The sequence below is a fragment of the Acomys minous genome (assembly GCF_964271855.1).
Source record: "Acomys minous genome assembly, chromosome: 17".
Taxonomy (NCBI): Eukaryota; Metazoa; Chordata; class Mammalia; order Rodentia; family Muridae; genus Acomys; species Acomys minous.
The window spans coordinates 73,294,023-73,314,296 of record NC_140500.1 but is presented as its reverse complement, the minus strand read 5'-3'; the positions used below and the strand labels follow the sequence as shown (position 1 = coordinate 73,314,296).

General features: G+C 37.8%; 1 pseudogene and 1 gene segment (V, D, J or C); both read left to right on the top strand.

Annotated features, from left to right (window-relative positions):
* LOC311588791 (Ig kappa chain V-III region MOPC 63-like) overlaps positions 1-20,274 on the top strand; it is a 615,711-nt gene that overhangs the window by 177,553 nt on the left and 417,884 nt on the right.
* Positions 9,024-10,849, top strand: LOC311588383 (importin subunit alpha-4-like; annotated as a pseudogene). The gene has a single exon. The product of its transcript is annotated as an importin subunit alpha-4-like (transcript).

Genomic DNA, 20,274 nt, shown 5'->3' with positions numbered 1-20,274 from the left:
CCAACTCATGGGACACAATGAAATCAGTGCTAAGAGGGAAGTTCATACACTAAGTGCTTTTAAAAAGAAACTGGAGAGATCCCATACTAATAATTTAACAACCTACATGTGAGCACTAGAACAAAAAGAAGCAGACAAACGCAAAAGGAGTATATGGCTGTATATCAACAAGTGGAGGGCCGAAATCAATGAATGGGAAACAAAGAAAACAATTCAAAGAATCAGCAAAACCAAGAGCTAGTTCTTTATGAAAAATCAACAAGATTGACAAACCTTTAGACAAACTAACAAAAAGGTATTCAAATCCACAAAATCAGACATTGAGCAAATCCAAAGAATCATCAAGTCTTACTTCAAAAGCTAATATGCAACATAATTTGAAAACCTGATTGAAATGAACAATGTTCTTGATAGATGACCCCAAAAATTCTATCAATGGACTTCTACAGCTCATAAGTGCCTTCATCAAAGTGACTGGATATAAAACCAACTAAAAAAACAGTAGCCCTCCAGTATACAAAGAACAAACTGGCTGAGAAAAATATTAGGGAAACTACACCCTTCAGAATAGGAAAAATAATATCAAGTATCTTTGTGTAGCTCTAACCAAGAAAGTGAAAGATTTGTATGAAAAAAACATCACATCTGTGAAGAAAAAAATTGATTTCAGAAAATGGAAAGGTCTATCACGCTCATGGATTGGGAGAATCAACATAATAAAAACAAGCATCTGACAAAAAGCAATCTACAGATTAGATGCATTTCCCATCAAAATAATCACACAATCCTTTACTGATCCTGAAAGATCAATCCTCAACTTCATATAAAGAAAGAAAAAATCCAAAACAGATAAAACAAACCTGTAAATAAAAGATCCTCTGGAGGAATCTCAAAAAAAAAAAAAACAGCATTGTACTGGCACAAAAATACACAGGTTGGTCAAACGAGTAAAATCAAAGACCCAGAAATAAATCTTCATACCTATTGACACTTGATTACTGACAAAGAAGCCAAATCCATACAATGGAAAAAACAGCATCTTCAAAAATAGTGCTGATCTAAATGGATTGCTACATGCGGAAAAATGAAAATCAATCCATACCTATCACCCTGTACAAAACTGAAGTCCAAACTAAAAACCTCATCATAAAATCATACATACTAAATCTGTTAGAAGAAAAGATGGAGAAGAGCCTTGACTTCATTGGCACAGGAGACAACATCCTGGAAAGAACACAAACAGCTCAGGCCAAAAGATCAATAATTAATGAATGGAACCTCATGAAACTGAAAAGTTTCTGAAAGTCAAGGTATACTGTCAACAGAATGAAACGATAGCCTCTAGACTTGGAGAAGATTTTCACCAAACCCATATCCCTTACAGGACTAGTATCTAAAATACATTTTAAAAACTCAAGAAATTAAAAACCAGAAGACCAAATTATCCAATAAAAAATGGGGTATATACTAAACAGAAAATTCTCAACAGAGAATGATAAAATGGCTGAAAAACACCAAAAGAATATTTCACTGTCCTTAATTATCAGTGAAATGCAAATCAAAGTGACTTTGATATTCCATTTTACACATACCAGAATGGCTAAGTTCACAATCTGGTGAGAATATGGTGAAAGGGAAACACTCCTCCATTGCTGGTGGCAGTGCAAACTCGTACAACCACTTTGGAAATCAATCTGACACTTTGTAAAATTAGGAATATTGCTACCAAGTGACACAGCTACCCGACTCATGAGCCTACACTGGAAAGATGCCCCACCATACTACAAGGACATATTTGCTCAACTACATTCATTGCAGATTTATTCATAATAGCCAGAATCTGCAAACAACCTAGATGTCACTCATCTGAAGAATGGGTAAATACACTGTGGTATGCTTACACAATGGAATACTACTCGGCTATTGAAAACAAGGTAATCTTGAAATTTACAGGCAAAAAGAATTAACTAGAAATGATGGTCTGGGTGAGATAACCCAAACACAGAAAGACACACATGGTATATACTCACTTATAAGTGGATATTAGCCTAAAATAGATGTCCTCTGCGATACTGCACCCAGTGGGGGTCAGGACAGATGCTATGTCTCGCTGCTGGACACTGAGTGGAACACAGAGAGTGGTAACAGAAGAATAGAGTAATGGAAGAATCCAGAGCCTACCAAAGCCTTACAAAAAGACCAAAAAGGCCAGCATATCTGTAAATAGGGGTGTCCTACACAAACTATTCCACCAATCAAGGACAATGTATGCACTATACCTAGACTCCTTTTTCAGATATAGGCAATGAACAGCTCATTTTTCACTCTTGTGTGGTGAGTGGGGACTGCCTCTAAGATGAACATTTCTGCCCCCAATTTGTTCACTTACCTTTGGTGGGGAGGCCCAAAGGGCACACATAGGAAGGGGAAGCGGGATATCTGGATGAGACCTGATAGGCTGTAGTCATATGGTGAGGGAGGAGGTCCCGTTTTGTCAGAGGTCTAGGGGACAGGAATAAGGTGGAAGAAGGAGGAAGGGTGGGACCAGGAAGATACAAGTAAGAGGGTTTAACAATCACAATGTAATCTGAATCAATTATAATAAATTAAAATTTAAAAACAAAGAAATCTAAATGTAATCATTATATAACAAGGGAGAAAAAAGTTCAACTAGACATCTGTCCCCACCAAGAGAAACCTCCAGTGTTAGGAATGGTTTATATCTAAAAGAGTTGGAGGCCAGAAAGTCTCAATAGAAACTCCCAAACCACTCTGGCTATTGGTTGCCCTCCATAAATTGATGGTAAACCACTATTGCTGAAGAGACTTGTTTCTTGTTTATTACAAGCTGATAAGGAGCCATGTAGGCTGGCATTTGCAGCAAGCATACACACACACACACACACACACACACACACACACACACACACACACAGTCTTGTACTTCTGGTATTTTAAAAAAGTGACTGAGCTGTGTGTACCCTTTCACCTAAAGATCTGACATTCTTCATGGGCTTCTGCAGACTGGTTCCGGAAACATGGGTTTTATGTCTATTGGTTTTCCCTCAAATATAAAGACATTTGCGTATGCTGGCTAAACACAGAGACTTCCTCCCTTTGGCTAGCTCTTTTCACCTACCAACCAGGAGATTTGCATAGTGTTCCTTGAGTCTCTCTTGCAAGCTTGAGCTAAAAGCTTAGCTGCAACCTTGCTCTAACTGATCTGGAATCCTTAGTTCAGCTTCTTCAAATGAGGTTTCCTACTCAGCTCCTGGGGCTGCTGATGCACTAGATCCCTGGCAGGGACAGAGGAGAGAAATGAGGAGAATGGGGTTGTATGATGAGCTGTGATCACTGTTGCTGCCCACCTATACTCAGTTCAGATGCAAGTGTAAAGTCTGTACCTATTAGATTTAGACCTGTGATCTTGAGACAGTTGAAAAGTAAGACCTGGGATCTGATAAATATTTTCATATAAAAAGAATGGGTGTAATGAACAGAGCCTAAAACATGGCTTGTGAAACACAGTACTTTTTAAAAATAGAATATATATTAGTTCATATTTCACAGTAAATGTTACCTTATGGGCTAGATGATCATATTGCATATGGCCTTGAAGTTTTTACAGGTGAACTTTCCTATTTCTTTAGGACCCCCTGAAGATATTGAGATAAATCAAATTACATTGTCTCGGTCCTTCTCCGCAAGTTTACTGAGAACCTCCTAGATGAAGAATGAAAGAGCTATTTGGCTTGGCTTCTACTTAAACCATCCAGTCTCCTCAGATCTTGATTGATAAGGCTTCCAGCTGGGGTCCCTGATATAGTATATGACAGTGGGCCAGGAACAAATTTCATGCTGAATATCATCAATGTGGCATCTGAGGATGTGGGAGTTTTTACTGCATTCAGGTTATAGGAGGACTTTATCTAGAGTAATAGTCTGTAAAATTTGTCCTGCTTAAAGAAGTCAAGAGTTCACACATGGTGCACCTCTAGGTAGGACCTGTGCAGAATCTCTGAATCTGTGTAAAAGGATGATGTTGGAGAACTAAAACCAGATAGTCATGGCTGAGTGTTCTTTGACACCCATTCAGAGATGCACTTAAGATAAACCCATTAGTGCAGGATCAGCTTCAAAAGCTAAGGATGGTGTACTCAGTGGAAAATAGAAAGAATGTGAATGTCTTCCTTTATAATAGTTTATGTCTGTAACTGTTTTGGATGCATGCATTCTGTGCATAATCCACATGCCAGGTGCCTTGCAGAAGCCAACTCTTCTAGAACTAGAGTTGTAGAAGGCTGTGACACAGGCAGATGGGGCAATGGGAAAACAATTATTTGTAAATGACTTCTAAGAGAACCTTGTACCTTGTGAATTGTTCTGTGAAACTGAGATGGAAAAGAAATTGCTTACACATGAAATATCTTCACTTGATGCAAGTAGTAAGAGAAAATAATAGGAACATATCAGGGTTTTAATTTAATCTTGCTTTTCTCTCTTCTTAGTTCATGGTTCAGTGATGAAATCATGATAATGCAGAATCCAATTTTCTTCTCTTCATGACTAAAACATCTTTGTCTAATCCAGGAAATAGCACATTTGTCAAGACACTACTTCCAGGATTGTATGAATGGGATCTTAACTTTCTGTGTTGCTGTGATAAATGAAGTACATTGACAAAAGCAATTCAAGGAACCTTTGTTCCTTACTTGGGAACATGATCAATTTGGCAACATAGTGCAAGCAAACAAGCTATTCTAGTGTGAAGGACAAAGAGGAAGGAGTGTGAAGTAGCTGCTGACATCACATAGACAGCTGAGAATCAGAGTGCAGAATGCTAGTGCTTAGCCCACTTTCTCCAGTTTGTGTAGGTCAAGATCCCCATATAGGGCAGGATATGGCCCAAAGCTAAGAGGACCTTCCCACAGAAATTCACTCAATCAAGATGATCACTCACAGACATTCCCTGAGGCTAATCTTTATTTATATATCTCACAAGGTTTATAACTGAGATTATGCTATATCTGTCAAATTGACAGTTGACATCATTCATTGTGGTCCTGTTAGCAATTCAAATTCTATGAGATAATGTATATCATGGATGGTTCCTATTTTGCTTTTCTATGTTAAAAAAATTTTAGTATAAAATTGTATACATATATGACAATGTATTGTGTGTGATATTTCCAAAAATATGTGTAGGCACATATATCATATATAATCAAATAATTACTATATCCAATACTTCAACTACTTTCCATTAACTTGTGATACATGAAATAAAGTCACTTAAAGATTGTATCTGATGTATACCATTTTTTAGTACCAAATAATAATATTTTATTTTTTTCCTTTTCTTATTAATTTATTCTTGTTACATCTCGATGGTTATCCTATCCCTTGTATCCTCCCATTCTTCCTCCCTCCCATTTTCCCCTTATTCCCCTCCTCTATGACTGTTCCTGAGGGGGATTACCTCCCCCTGTATATGCTCATAGGGTATCAAGTCTCTTCTCGGTAACCTGCTGTCCTTCCTCTTAGTGCCACCAGATCTCCCCCTCCAGGGGACATGGTCAAATGTGAGGCACCAGAGTACGTGAGAAAGTCATATCCCACTCTCCACTCAATTGTGGAGACTGTACTGACCATTGGCTAGATCTGGGTAGGGGTTTAAGGTTTACCGCCTGTACTGTCCTTGGCTGGTGCCTTAGTATGAGTGGGACCCCTGGGCCCAAATCTGCCTATCATAATGTTCTACTTGTAGGTTTCTAGGTACAATAAGATTTTATTAGTGATTTTTAGCTCTTAAGCTTATTATATTTATTAATTTTTAAAACTATGTCTTTTTAGCATATATTAGTTTTTAATACCGTGAAATAATATAGTCATAGAAATTATCTCATCTCTTGTGTTTTATACATTTTGTTTCTCTCCACTTACTATGAAAGAATATTAATATTTAACACATTTTGATGGGATCATCCTTACGCAGCAATGTGGAAGGTTTGAGTACTGAAACCACCCACTATCACTGTGTCAAGATCAATATATGTTTTCTGATGTAGCATAATATCTTTTATGAATTTGAGTCCTTTTGTCTTTGGTGCATGAATGTATGGGGTTACATGAATGTTTGGTAGATGTTTTTTCTTGATGAATATGTAGTGTCATTCCATATCTTTTTTATTAGTTTTGGTTTATAATCTATTTTGACAGATATTAATATGCTTACACCAGCTTGCTTCTTGAGTCCATATGATTGGAATATCTTTTTCCATTTTGCTATCTGAGATGATGTCTTACCTAAATGTTAAGCTGTGTTTCTTGGATTCTGCCAAAAGATGGACCCTAAGCAATAATCATTGAATCCTGTCATTTTGTAGTTTTGTTGTGGTTTCTTCTCTGTCTCCCGATTTACAGGTCTTTCATAATTGATTATTTATGTTGTCTTTGGTGTGATTCCCCTCTCCAGACTAAAGTTTTCCTTCTAGTTCTTTCTGTAGAATTGCATTGGTGGATAGATGTTATACCATGAAATGGTTTTCTTTCTCATTCTATTGAGATTAGTAATGTTTAGGTACATTTGTCTAATGTGGCATTTGTTGTCTATCATTTTTTAAGAACGTCTCTTCCAGGAACGTCAGAGGAATGTGTGTCCACCGAAATAAGGGCAACAAATATATGTTTTCCCATTTGTGGATCCTAAATATGTTGTATTCAAAGTACATAGGTGTATATGTGAATATGTGTATGTATATATGAGGTCCTGTGTGTGAATGTGTTTTATGTTTGTGTGTAACTCTGTATGTATGCATGTGTGTATGTGTGTGTGTGTGTATATATATATATATATATATATATATATATATATATATATATATATATATATATATATATATATATTCTTGTGTGTGAGTGTATACATGTCTATGTGTCTGTGGTGTCTATTTATGTATACAAAGTAATGTGTGCATGTGTGCATGTATGTGTGCATATGAAATATGTATGAGATAGAGTGGGAAAATAAACAAAGACTGAGAGGGACAAAAAAGGAGACAGAAAGAGAGAGAGACAGAAAAGGAGAAGTAGAAGAGGAACTAGGAAGAAAAAAGATAGCAACAAGAAGAGAAAAGGGAAGTAGGGTAGTTTAGTGAATATGATCAAAACACACAATGAACTTGAAAGATATTTCTTTATGAAACTTGTGATAATTGACTACTACATCAGTAAAGAATGTTAATTGGCAACAAGATTGCTTAGAGGGCAAATACATATGCCAGCAAGCCTAAGGTCAAACCTGAGATCTCCAGAACCCACTTGGCAAAAAGGGAGATTAATATCCAAGATGTCCTCTGACCTAAACAAAATGACATTGCACATAGTCACCTATACATGCCCATTCACACACAAACACAAACACACACACACACACACACACACAGAGACACATGCACACATTAAGGTATGCACATATATGTAATTAAATGAAAGTAACATAAATTTAGAGTGTATAAAAGAAAAGATAAATCATAAAAACTTTGGATACACTTAATGAAGAAAGAAAAAGCTCTAGAAATTAGAAAACAAAAAACAAAACAAAACAAAACTTATTCTTTCCTAGTGATTCCAATCCAAAATGAAGTTTTCTAATACAGCCATATCAGTCATCGAGTCTTATGTTCAATACCTGATTTACAGAAATATAAAATGAAAACTAAATAAATCACCCATCTTCAAGCAACCAAGTTTTTGGTAAGTGTTATGGAAGGGACACTAAGATAACACATAGTTCTTTTCTGCATTTTGGTATATAGACTTTTCATACCAAAAAATATAAAAGACATGGAACCCATTATTTTTATGGAGCTTTAAAAACTTTTTCACTGGTTTTTCATCACACCTGCTCTCAGGCAGAAGAGAGAAGTGTGCAGGCCCAGGGATGTTTGTGGTGCCACCAGCTGGTGAGACTATAAAGGAGGTTTCTGTTGGAGGCTGAAGCACTGTGGGAGGAGAGCTGTAACTCTGAAGACAGTAATAAACTGCCAGGTCTTCAGCCTGCACACTGCTGATGGTGAGAGTGAAATCTGTCCCAGATCCACTGCCTGTGAAGCGATCAGGAAACCCAGTGTGCCGAGTGGATGCATAGTAGATCAGCAGTTTAGGAGACTGCCCTGGTTTCTGCTGCTACCAGTTCAAGTAGTTCTTTTGATCTTCACTGTATAAAAGACTCTGACTGGATTTGCAGCTGATGATGACCTTCTCTCCTGCTGACACAGCCAGGGAGGATGGAGACTGGGTCACCACAATATCTCCACAGGACCCTCAATTGCGAACAGACAGTGATCATGTGTACATACCCAAACACATTATAACAACAGTTGAATTTTGACATTTAAATGCCCTTGTTATGTCTTATCAGAGTTTTATTACATAAGAAATATTACATCCCAGCTCACATTGTAAATTTCTTATATATGAAGATGTAACTTTGACAAGATTATGCCACGTTAAATTTTTTACCAGACATGCATAGGAGTAGGGTCATGAGGATGTGGATCTGTTTCTCCATCTTGCTCTCCCTGCCAGTCTGATGCATTTCAGTCACAATGCAAGGGGCTAGTTTATAAATTCTGAGTAGTTGGGCTGGGCTGAAGAAGCCCATGCAAAGCAGGCAACAGACATTAAAAATGTCTGGCCAGTATGGGTGAAAGTGGCTGGTGTCATTCAACTGGCAAAAAATACCATCAGAGAGAGCATGTCAATCACTGGATGTGATTAGCTTACTGTTCTCCAACAGATATCTACTCGGTCATCTAATAGCAGGTTTGAGTTAAAATTCAAGAGAAATTAAAGTCAGGTGAATTTTACAGAAAGGTTAGAATTGCTATCTCAGATTGACAATCCTGGGGAAATGAAGCAATATGCTCAGAAATCATAAGCATAAAAGAAACAAACATAAAGTAAGAAGATGTCCAAAAGGTTGCCGCCACTGGAGCAGCCAAGCCCAGAGCCAAGCACAGTTATGCCTGAGAACCCCGGCTTGGAGAACCACTGCATGAAGAGCTTCAAGAACAAGAGTCAAGATGTGGAGACAATGCAAAGACACAGAAATGAAGTGACAGTTAAACTCCAGAAGAACAAAAGAGACCTACTGAAAAAGCACTTATTGAAAAAGAGAAATGTTCCCCAAAAAGAAAGCTTAGAAGATTCAGATGTTGATGCTGATTTTAAAGCACAAAATGTAACACTAGAAGCTACATTGCAGGACGCCACAAGTGAAAACCCAGTAGTCCAGTTGAGTGCTGTCCAGAAAGCAAGGAAACTATTATCCAGTGACAGAAATCCACCAATTGATAACTTAATAATATCTGGGATTTTACCAATTCTAGTTAAAGGTCTAGAAAGAGATGACAATCCTTCATTACAGTTTGAAGCTCCTTGGTCACTAACTAATATAGCATCAGGAACATCTGCACAGACTCACACTGTTGTACAGTCTTATGCAGTACCACTTTTTCTGCAATTCCTCCATTCCCCACAGCAGAATGTGTGTGAACAAGCAGCGTGGGCTTTGGGAAACATTATCAGTGATGGTCCTCAATGTAGAGATTATGTCATATCACAGGGAATTGTCAAACCTCTTCTGTCCTTCATCAATCCCTCCATTCCCATAACCTTCCTTCAGAAAGTCACCTGGGTCATTGTCAGTCTCTGCAGGAATAAAGACCCCTTCTTGCCTATGGAGCCAGTTCAGGAGATTTTGCCAGAATTGTGTGTCCTCATATACCATACAGACATACATATTCTTGTAGACACTTTTTGGGCTCTGTCATAATTGACAGGTGGAGGCAATGAGCAGATACAAATGGTGATTGAATCAGGGGTTTTTCCATTCCTCGCAACCCTTCTGAGCCATGAGGAAGTAAAAGTTCAAACTGCCACACACAGAGCAGTTGGGAACATAGTACTGGCACTGATGAGCAAACCCAGTTGGTTCTCAACTGTGATGTCCTGTCCCACTTACCAAACTTCTGGTCCTACCAGAAAGTGAAAATAAATAAGGAAGAGGTTTGATTCCTTTCCAATATAACAGCAGGCAGTCAGCAGCAAGTCCAAGCTGTAATAGATGCTGGGATGATCCTTATGATTATTCATCAGTCTGCTAAGGGGGACTTCAGAACACAAAAGGAAGCTGCCTGGGCAATCAGCAACTTAATGATAAGTGGCAGAAAAGATCAAGTTGAGTACCTCCTACAACAGAATGTGATGCCACTATTCTGTAACTTGCTGTCAGTGAAAGATTCTCAAGTGGTGCAGGTGGTGCTAGATAGTCTAAAAAACATCCTGATAATGGCTGGTGATGGAGCAAGCACAATAGCTGAAATAATAGAAGAGTGTGGAGGTCTGGAGAAAATTGAAGTTTTGCAGCAACATGAGAATGAAGATATACATAAATTAGCATTTGAAATCATGGATTAGTATTTCTTTGGTGATGATATTGATGAAGATCCTAGCCTCATTCCTGAAGCAACGCAAGGAGGAACTTTTGACCCAACAGCCAACCTTCAAACAAAAGAATTTAATTTCTAAGGTCCGTTAAGTGCAGCATCTTTCATTCAATATGAAACACCTCCAGATAGGCATCAAGCGATAAGACAGCAAGCAACAGAAGGCTCCCAGCACTCTTGTCTCTTTGTTTTGATGCTTCAAAAGCAAGCCATGTCTCAGTCTCTTTGAAGTTGCTAAAAGTCACTCTTACATGGCCTGTAAATGCATATGCATGACTTCTTAAACCGGTTTAGAATTCTCCTTAACAATCTCAACTACCATATTCTTTCATGTCCCTGGTGCCACATGCTGACAACTGTATTCTCCAGTTAGAATACTCCATAGTGGTGGTGTATCAGCTGATACTCCTGTGAAAAAACATGTGCTGTGGATTAAGACACTTTGGTATAATGCATATTCATGTTGGAACACTACAGAGGTGCAATGTGATCTGAGCCTCCATCATTGTCCTACACAAACATATTCTCATATCCTTATGTGGAAAAATTAAATTACAAGCCAAATTACTTTCACTGGTGAAACTGACAATAAAAAAGTAACTTAAAAACCAGAAACATGGTTGTTGATTAAAAAGATATGTTTTATAAAACTGTACTACACCTACCATTAATTGATGTGTTTATTATCTGCCTTAGAAGCTGGGGTTGGAGGAAGAGCTTTACATATCAGTGGTAATGCTTTCGCCATTAGACTTAATTTTTTGAGAACAGCAAATCCTATATGACCACTCACTTCAGCCTGTGTGTTCCTGCTCTTTTGAATAACCAAATGCTGTGTATGGTCTCTATCTGCGCTGCAACCTGTTACAGACTTGAACTTCTGTTAAGTTGAAAGCAATAGTCTGTGACTACAAAAAAATACATAAATAAATAAATACATCAAAACAAGAATTGAAAAGGTCTAAAATACTCATTGGTCGTGTTTTAAGACAAAGTTTTGCTTTCAGCTTCCGGGGGTTAATTTTATTTTTTGTTTAATTTGATAACTGGATATGGTCATTTATATTGGTTTTAAACTGTGGAGCTTTAATGTTTACTGTAATTTAGTCTTAAAACATTTGTTTTACTTAGAATCCAGTACTTTTGATAATTGGTGTCAACAAACCAGCAACTATTTAGAAGTGTTGCTTTATTCTTGAGTATTGGGGAGCTCATTTAGGTCCCACTCAAAGCATCTGCACATATTAAAAGATAAACCAAGAATCTGTGTAGAGGAATGATCTGCAGTTGCTTAACTCAGCTTGATTTGCAGTGATCTTTAGCTCTGCAAAAGCTGGTATTACTATGTAATGTCATTGCTCTTGGCAAATTGTCTGGCCCAGTTATTAATGAATGAATATGGATTTGAAATTTTAAACTAATTAATTTGTGCTGTCACAAAAATGGTTTTGTTGTTCTTGTTCACTGGGTTTAATTTCCCAATGCATTGATGGGAAGGGAAAGAAATCTAAGCTAGTTTTCCAATGGAGTGTGTATTTCCTGTGATGAGAAGGAGACAGATGCCATCCAAGCTTTGTGAATAAGCTGGGGTGTTTTCACTGATGAATAGCACATAGAAGTGTGCTTCATAACAATATGTGTATCCACCGAGAAAGAGCCACTTTAAAGTGTGAGTGTTGTCTTATATCTGCAATGGATACAAGCGTATGTTTAAGTTGCAAGATTTTTACTTGCTAGAGAATCTGTTTTAATATAGTGGTTTGGCCTCTGATTATTTTTAGGTTTTATAAATTTTAGAATCAATTTCTCTTTAAGGTGGCTCAGATTTTTCAACTCTAGTGCACATGAAATTAGGGTGAAGTTCATTGTACATTTTTTCTCTGCCCAAATTGTGAGTTAAAGCTTCATATGGTAACTGCACCCTGTTCAAACACTTGTCTAAATTTTGACCTGTGTAGTGTTCACTAAAAGTAGGAATAATGAAGTCAGAATGAATTATGGTCACAAACTTTGGCAGTATTCTTCAAGTCCAAATCTCCCAGATATTGTGAATTGTCCCCCTTTCAGTTTAGTTTCTTCTGGATTCTCCCTAAATAAGTGACAGTTACCTTTTAAAATTTCCACACACTGAGATTAAAATTGGGCCTCTACTGTGATGATTGCCATTTCCTCTCATGTCTTAGGTGCAAACTAAACTTTAAGTAACATTAGCATCAAGTATTGTAGACTCACGCACATCTGCTTGATTCAGTTTGCTGTGACCTCACTAGCTTTGAATTGGAATCACACCATTTTGTAGATAAAGGAAAATGAATGTATTGCTGCACTTTTAAGTTCTCAAAACAGTGTATTAAGGTTTCATTGTTTTTATTTTTTAAAGGAATCTCAGTTTTATAAAGACTAAAATGTTCTTTCAAAGAGGCATCTAAACATGTTACTAATTTTGTGTGGGGGCTTAGGTTTTGTAACCAATTTACAAAAGCTGCTATGAAAAAAAAAGATGTCCAATTAAAAAAAGATAATGGTGAATGAAGGAAAGGAAGAAAGTCAAAAAAGAGAGAAAAGTGGAGGCTGAATTAGTTCATTATCTTTTAACTTAAATTCACCCTTTGCAGTGAGGACAATGAACAGGTCCTCAAAAAATTGCCTCCAGTTTCAAAAATTACACAGGGGAGAGAGATGCAAAATGAATCCTACAACACAATCAGGAATTACATAAATGATTCCCACAACTTCACAGACTTCTAAGAGGACTCTAAATTTGAGAAAGTTGAGGCAAACAAAACAAACCAGGACTTTTCACAATCTCATGCCTAGAGACCAACAATACCTAAAGGTTTATTCTGGAAGTGCATCTTCTAGTTAAATCTACAAAATAGCAATATTAAACTAGGTAAATATGGTCTTTCTCACTCTTCATATATTCTGCAGAAGGGGACACAGCTATTCAATATGAATGAATTATCTTAGAGACACAACCAGACCACAACATCACAGATTGTTGTCGTCCAAAGGAAAAATGTTTTAGTGTGAATGAAACTCAACAGCATAATGGAAATTAAATCGTCAATGGAAATCCAGATTAGTGAATAATGAGAGTATGTATAAAGTAAATTTTAAACCCAGTGTTGTGTGCAGCATACAAGAAACAAATAAAAAACAAATATGACACAAAGTGAGATTCAATGTGGATTCTGTATCCCAAAACTGGGGACACAAAACCAGGAGAACCATGAGATTATAGTTGGCCTTATGTACATAGTTATAGACCATTCTAATCTAAAGACAATGTCTCAAAATCTGTATCATTACTTAATTCATTACATGGCAGCTCATGGTTCTTTTTTATTAATATATTAAAATTACATCTCAGTTGTTATCCGCTCACTTTATCCTCCCATCCCACCCTCCCTCCCTTTTCACCCTATTCCCCTCTCCTAGGTCAGTGACGGAAGGGGAAGTCTTTCCCCTCCATATGGTCACAGCCTATCAAGTCTCATCTTGACAGCCTTCTTATTCTTTCTCTGAGTTTCACAAGGCCTCCCCATCAAGGGGAAGAGGACAAATATGGGGCAGCAGAATTCAAGTAAGAGTCAGTCCTGCTTTCCACACAACTGTGGATAATATCTTGTTTGTTGGCTATATCTGAGTAGGGGTTCAGTGTTTACTGCATGTACTGTTCTTGCTTGGTGCAGTAGTTTGAGCAGACACCCCTGGATCCAGATCAGCCCATCATGATGTTCTTCTTGTATGTTTCTAGGACCCTTTGGATCCTCCTATTTCCCCATTCTCCCATACTTCTATTGTATCTTCTACATCTGAGATTCTTTCGTCCATATCTTGAATTCTATTAGCAATGCTTACCTCTGTAGTTCCTGTTTTCTTGTCTAAGATCTCTCATTCCTGGCTTTCTTCTGTTTGTGCTTTTATCACTCTTTCCATTTTCTTCTTTGGGTCTTAAAGTGTTTCATCAATTTTATTCATCTGATGGTTTGCATTTTCCTGAGTTTCTTCCAGAGATTTCTTCATTTCCTCACTATAGGCTTCTGCGATGTCCTCTCTAAGGTCCTCGGTTTGTTTAGCTGAATCTTTCTATATTTGTTTATGGATTTTATCCATTTCTTCCATTATTGTCTTCATTACAAAGTATTTGAGGTCTTTTTTCTGTGCTTCACTTGTGTTTGAATTTCCAGGGTTGATTTCTTTGGGATACCTGGGTTCTGAAGATTTCATATTATTTTGGCTTTTGTTGTTTGTGTTTTTACACTGACCTTTAGTCATCTTGCTGTTTCTGATCATGGGTGGTAGTTTCTGGTGTCCTTCACAGGCTGTTGAGAGCAGTTTGTTGGTGTCTATAGGTTGAGAACCCTCACTTGTGGGGAGCAGCAAACCTTTCCCTGAATCAGGAGGTGACTTGGGTTCAGCTCTGGGGACATGCTCCACACCCTAGACTCCCCACTGGGCCAACAGATGTTTATTCTGGAACTCTGCAGCCCAAGGTTCAGTTCACAAGAGTATAGATACATCCCATTACTGAGTGTTTGGCTGGACATTGGAGACCCTGGGGACCTGAAGCTTTGGTTCAGTCCGACAGAGTGTGAGTACTAAGTGATAGCCTAGAGCATTTTGATGGGTTTCCAAGCACATTCCCATGCCTGTGCCAATTCAGGTTCTGGGGCCTTGGTTCAGTCCTCAAGAGAACAGGTACTGTGCATTATCATGAGATGTTTGATCATGCTTTGGAGAATGTATCCAAAGCCACCTGGACCCCATGCCTGGAACCTGGGTCCCTCTGTTGACCTGCAGAGTGATCAGGAGCCAGATCTATCCCAGATCCAGACTCAGGGCTCCCCCCTGGGCCAGAAGACACTTAAGCTTGTGTTCTGTAGTCCACAGTTCAGTCAGAGAGCCAGATGGCCATTTTTACTAAGTTAATCCTACCATGAGCATTGGAGATTTTTCCATCTTCTGGTATCTTCACCAGTTTCTTTCTTCAGAGACTGGAATTTCTTGTCATACAAGTCATTTATTTGCTGTATTAGAGTTACAGGAAGATATTTTATATTATTTGTGACTATTGTGAATGGTGCTGTTTTTCTAATTTCTTTCTCAGACCATTTATCATTTGTATAACAGAGGGCTACTGATTTTTTTAAGTTAATTTTTTATCCAGTCACTTTTGCTGAAATATGTATCCGCTGTAGGAGTTCTTTGGTAAAATTTTGGTAGTCACTTATGTTGACGATCATATGCAAATGGTGATAGTTTGACTTCTTCCTTTCTTATTTGTATTTATTTGTCTTTATTTGTCTTATACTAGCAGAGGAGTTGAAATATTATGATGAATAGATATGGAGAGAGTGGACAGGTGTATCATGTCCTTGATTTTAGTGTAATTGCTTGACGTTTCTCTCTATTTAACTTGAAATTGGCAATCAACTTTACATATATTGCCTTTATAATGTAAAGGTATGGGCCTTGTATCTCTGATCTCTGCAAAACTTTTGTCAGGAAAAGATGTTGGATATTGTCAAAGGCATTTCAGCATCTAATAAGATGTTTACGTTTTATTTTTAGCAATATGTTTATATGGTGGATGACATTGATGAATTTTTAAATTTTATATTATTAATTTATTCATATTATATTGCAATAATTATCCACTCCCTTGTATCCTCCCATTCCTCTCTCCCTCCCATTTTCCCCTTATTCTCCTCCCCTATGACTGTGACTGAGGGAGACTTCCTCTCCCGGTATATGCTCATAGGGTATCAAGTCTCTTCTTGGTAGCCTGCTATCCTTCCTCTGAGTGCCACAAGGTCTCCCACTCCAGGGGACATGGTCAAATATAAGGCACCAGAGTACAGGTAAAAGTCAGACCCCACTCTCCACTCAACTCTGGAGAATGTGCTGTCCATTGGTTAGATCTGAGTAAGGGTTTGAAGTTTACAGCCTGTATTGTCCTTGCCTCATGCCATAATTTGAGCAGGACCCATGGGCCCAAATCTGCCTATCATAATGTTCTTATTATAGGTTTTAGGATCCTCTGGATCCTTCAACTTTGCCATTCTCCCATGCTTCTCTCATCTAGAGTCCAAACAGGATGTCCTCCCCTCTATCCCAGTTTCCTTGTTAGTGAAGACTTTCTTGGGACATGCCCCTTGGCCTAGTATGCAGATATAAGTGAGTATATAACATTTGACTCTTTCTGCTTCTGGGTTAACTCACTCATTATGATCATTTCTAGTTCAATCCATTTATCCACAAATTTTGAGAATTCCTTGTTTTTAATAGCTGAGTAGTATTCCATAGTGTAAATGTACCACAGTTTCTTTATCTATTTTTCTACTGAGGGACACTTAAGCTGTCCAGGTTCTGGCTATTAAGAATAAGGCTGCTATGAACATGGTTGAGCAAATTTACATGTTGTGGGCTGGAGCATCTTCTGGATATATTCCAAGGAGTGGAATAGTTTGGTCTTGCGGAAACCCAGTTTTCTGAGATAGCACCAGATAGATTTCCAAAGTGGCTGTACTAGTTTGCATTTCCACCAGCAATGAAGGAGTGCTCCTTTCTCTCCCCATCCTCCCCAGCATGTGGTGTCGGTTGAATTTTTGATCTTAGCCATTCTGATGGGTATAAGGTGGAATCTCAGAGTTGTTTTTATTTGCATATCCCCAATGACTAAGGAGGTTGAGCATTTCTTTAAGTGTTTCTCAGCCATTTGATATTCCTCTGTTGAGAATTCTCTGTTTAATTCTGAGCCCCATTTCTCAATTGGGTTATTTTGTTTGGTGGTGTTTAATTACTTGAGTTCTTTATATATTTCAGATATTAGACCATTGTCAGATGTAGGGTTGGTGAACACTTTGATGAACTTTTGTGTATTGAGCTATCTGCCCTACTAGGGATGAAGCCTATTTGATCATAGTGGATAATATTTTTGATGTGTTCTTTGATTTGACTGGTGAGTTTTTTACTGAATACTTTTATAGCAGTTTTCATAAAGGAAATTCACCTCAAATTTTCATTCTTGGTTGGATCTTTGTGTGGTTTATGTATCAAGGTGACTGTAGCTTTATAGAATGGGTTTGACAATGTTCAGTCAGTTTCATCTGTGGAATATTTTGAGACATATTGGGAATAACTCATCTTTGACTGTTGGTAGACCAGTACTACAACAACCTGGCTCTAGAATTCTTTTGGTTGGGAGATAATTAATGACTACTTCTATATCCTTAAGGGTAATAGGACTACTTAGATTTGGGGCCTGATACTGGTTTAACTTTTGTAAATGGAATCTATCAAGAAAATTGTCCCTTTCATTTAGGTATTTGCAGTCTTTGGGAGTATAGACTTTTCAAATAAGACCTAAGGATATTTTTTTATTTCTTCAGTGTCTGTTATTATAATCCTTTTTTCCATTTTTGATTTTGTTAATTTGGACATTATCTGTCTGACCTTTAGTTTGGCTAACAGTTTGTATATCTTGTTGATTTTCTCAAATAACTTGCTTTTATTTTTTCTTGATTACTTGTACTGTTCTCTTTTTTAGTAAGTTATTGATTTCATCCTGAGTTTAAATATTTCCTGCCTCTACTCTTCTTGGGTGTGTTTCATTCTTTTTATATTCTAGAGCTTCCAGGTGTGCAGTTATGTTGCTAGTATGTGATCACTATAATTTCTTTATAAAAACATTTCTATCTAGAAACTTTCCTCTTAACACTGCTTTCATTGTCTCCTATAAGTTTGAATATGTTATGCCTTCAGTTTCATTGAGTTTTAGAAACTCTTTAATTTCTTTTTTATTTCTATCCTGACCCAATGGTCACTGAATAAAGAGTTGTTCATGTTCCATGAGTTTGTAGGTTTTCTGTTGTTTCTATTATTTTCAACTTCCAACTGATAGCCCCCAAAGGCTGCCCACTTGTCTGGTTGGGTAGGTGTTTCATTTCTTCATTTCTTTGCAATCTCTGGATCATTGGAAATTTTCATGGCTGTAGATTTCCTGGTAGAGAAGGACTTTTCAGTTGAGTGTTTTGTAGATAAGTATAGAGATGGGCTTGGAGAAAAGGCTTAGAGAGGCTCTGGGAAAGAGCTAAGGGGATGCTGTAAACATACAGAGCTGGGGTCCCCTGAGAGTTGGAGGTACGGTAGAAGAAATGACTCTTGCAAGTAGGTTACAGTAAGACAAAGTGTACTCTGGAGAGAAAGGAATGAAAGTTCTAGGAGGACTCTGAGACTGTACCAATAGTTGCAGTCTCTGAAGTTGAGGTAAGAGGAAAGGGCCATAAACACAGGCTGATAATAGGGCCATGGATGGGACAAGAGGGACTGTAAGGGGGGACAGGAAAGAGAGTGAAAATCACCTATTGGAGTCAAGCCCAGTGTTGCCACTGTGGGTACCAGGTAAAAAATCTGATATTCTATATTCTGATTCATTCTACTTGTGAGGCTTTCCTTTGAGCATATAGCTATTGCTTTCTCAAGTCCATTTTTGTTTGTGCTTGAGCCTTCTTCAGCGTTTCTATATTGTTACTGAGTTTCTTTCTCAAGTCCCAGAGTGTCACTGCCATTTACTTCTGCTCTATATTTTTGTTTCCTTGTTTACCACTGAGGTGTTTATTCTCCTAATCTTTCTCTTTAATTCCATTGAGCTGTTTCTTTGTGTATCCACTAAACAGCTTGAATTCTCTAATGAAGTTTATGACTATTCTTTTTAATTCTATATCCTTCGATTCCTCTAGGTGACTCATTTTAGCAAACAATTCGACACTACTGGGAGGTTTTGGAGGAAAGATATTGGATTTAATTTTCATAATGTTGATAGTTTTGCAATGTGACCAGGGCATGTGAACTTTTTTGTTAGTTTTAAGTTTATATCAACAAAGCATACTGTGGCAGAAGAGACGATGTGTGGAGTGGTTGTATCTAGAGTTTGGAAATGTCTTGGGACGAATGAAGTTTGGTATAAGGTCCATAGACACAGAATGTGCCTCCTATTCAAGCTCACAGGGGCTCACAGAGACTGAAGCAAAAATTTTGGATACTGTATGGGTCTGATCTAATTATTATTTGTATATGTTGTGATTGTGTACCTTAGTGTTCTTGTGGGAATCCTAACAGTGAAAGCGAGGAGTATCTCTGACAATTTTCCTGCACTTGGGATGCTTTTCCTCCTATTGGGTTGCCTCATTCATCTTCATATGAGAGTTTGTGACCAGCTAGTCTTATTGTAATTTCTTATGCCATGTTCAGTTACTATTTCTGGGAGGTATGCTCTTCTTTCTGACAGAAACAGGAGGGTCAGGGAATCTGGGGGAGAAAGGAGTTGGTGGTGCTGAGAAATGTGGTGGGAAAGGAATTAAATGGTTGAAATATAATGTGTGGGAGAAGAATTTTAGAAGGAAGGAGAGAAGGAAGGAAGGAAGGAAGGAAAGAAGAAAGGATGGACCGAAGGAAGGAAGGACAGAAGGAAGAAGAGGAAGACAAAATGAAGTAATGTATGGCAGCCTATAGTCTCCTCTAATTTCTCTGTCTTCCCACTGCCATGAGGTGAACAGCACACTCTTGGCTCACACTTCATTCATCATATTCAGTCTCACCTCTGACCCACAGCAGTGAAAGCAAATTACCATGGACTGAAGCTGTAAAGTAAATTAAGTCTTCCTTTCGCTAAAGTGTTTCCTAAGATGCTGTGTCACAATGAAGCTAGCACGGAACACGCAAGCCAATGATTTTCTTCATATACACCTGATATGTC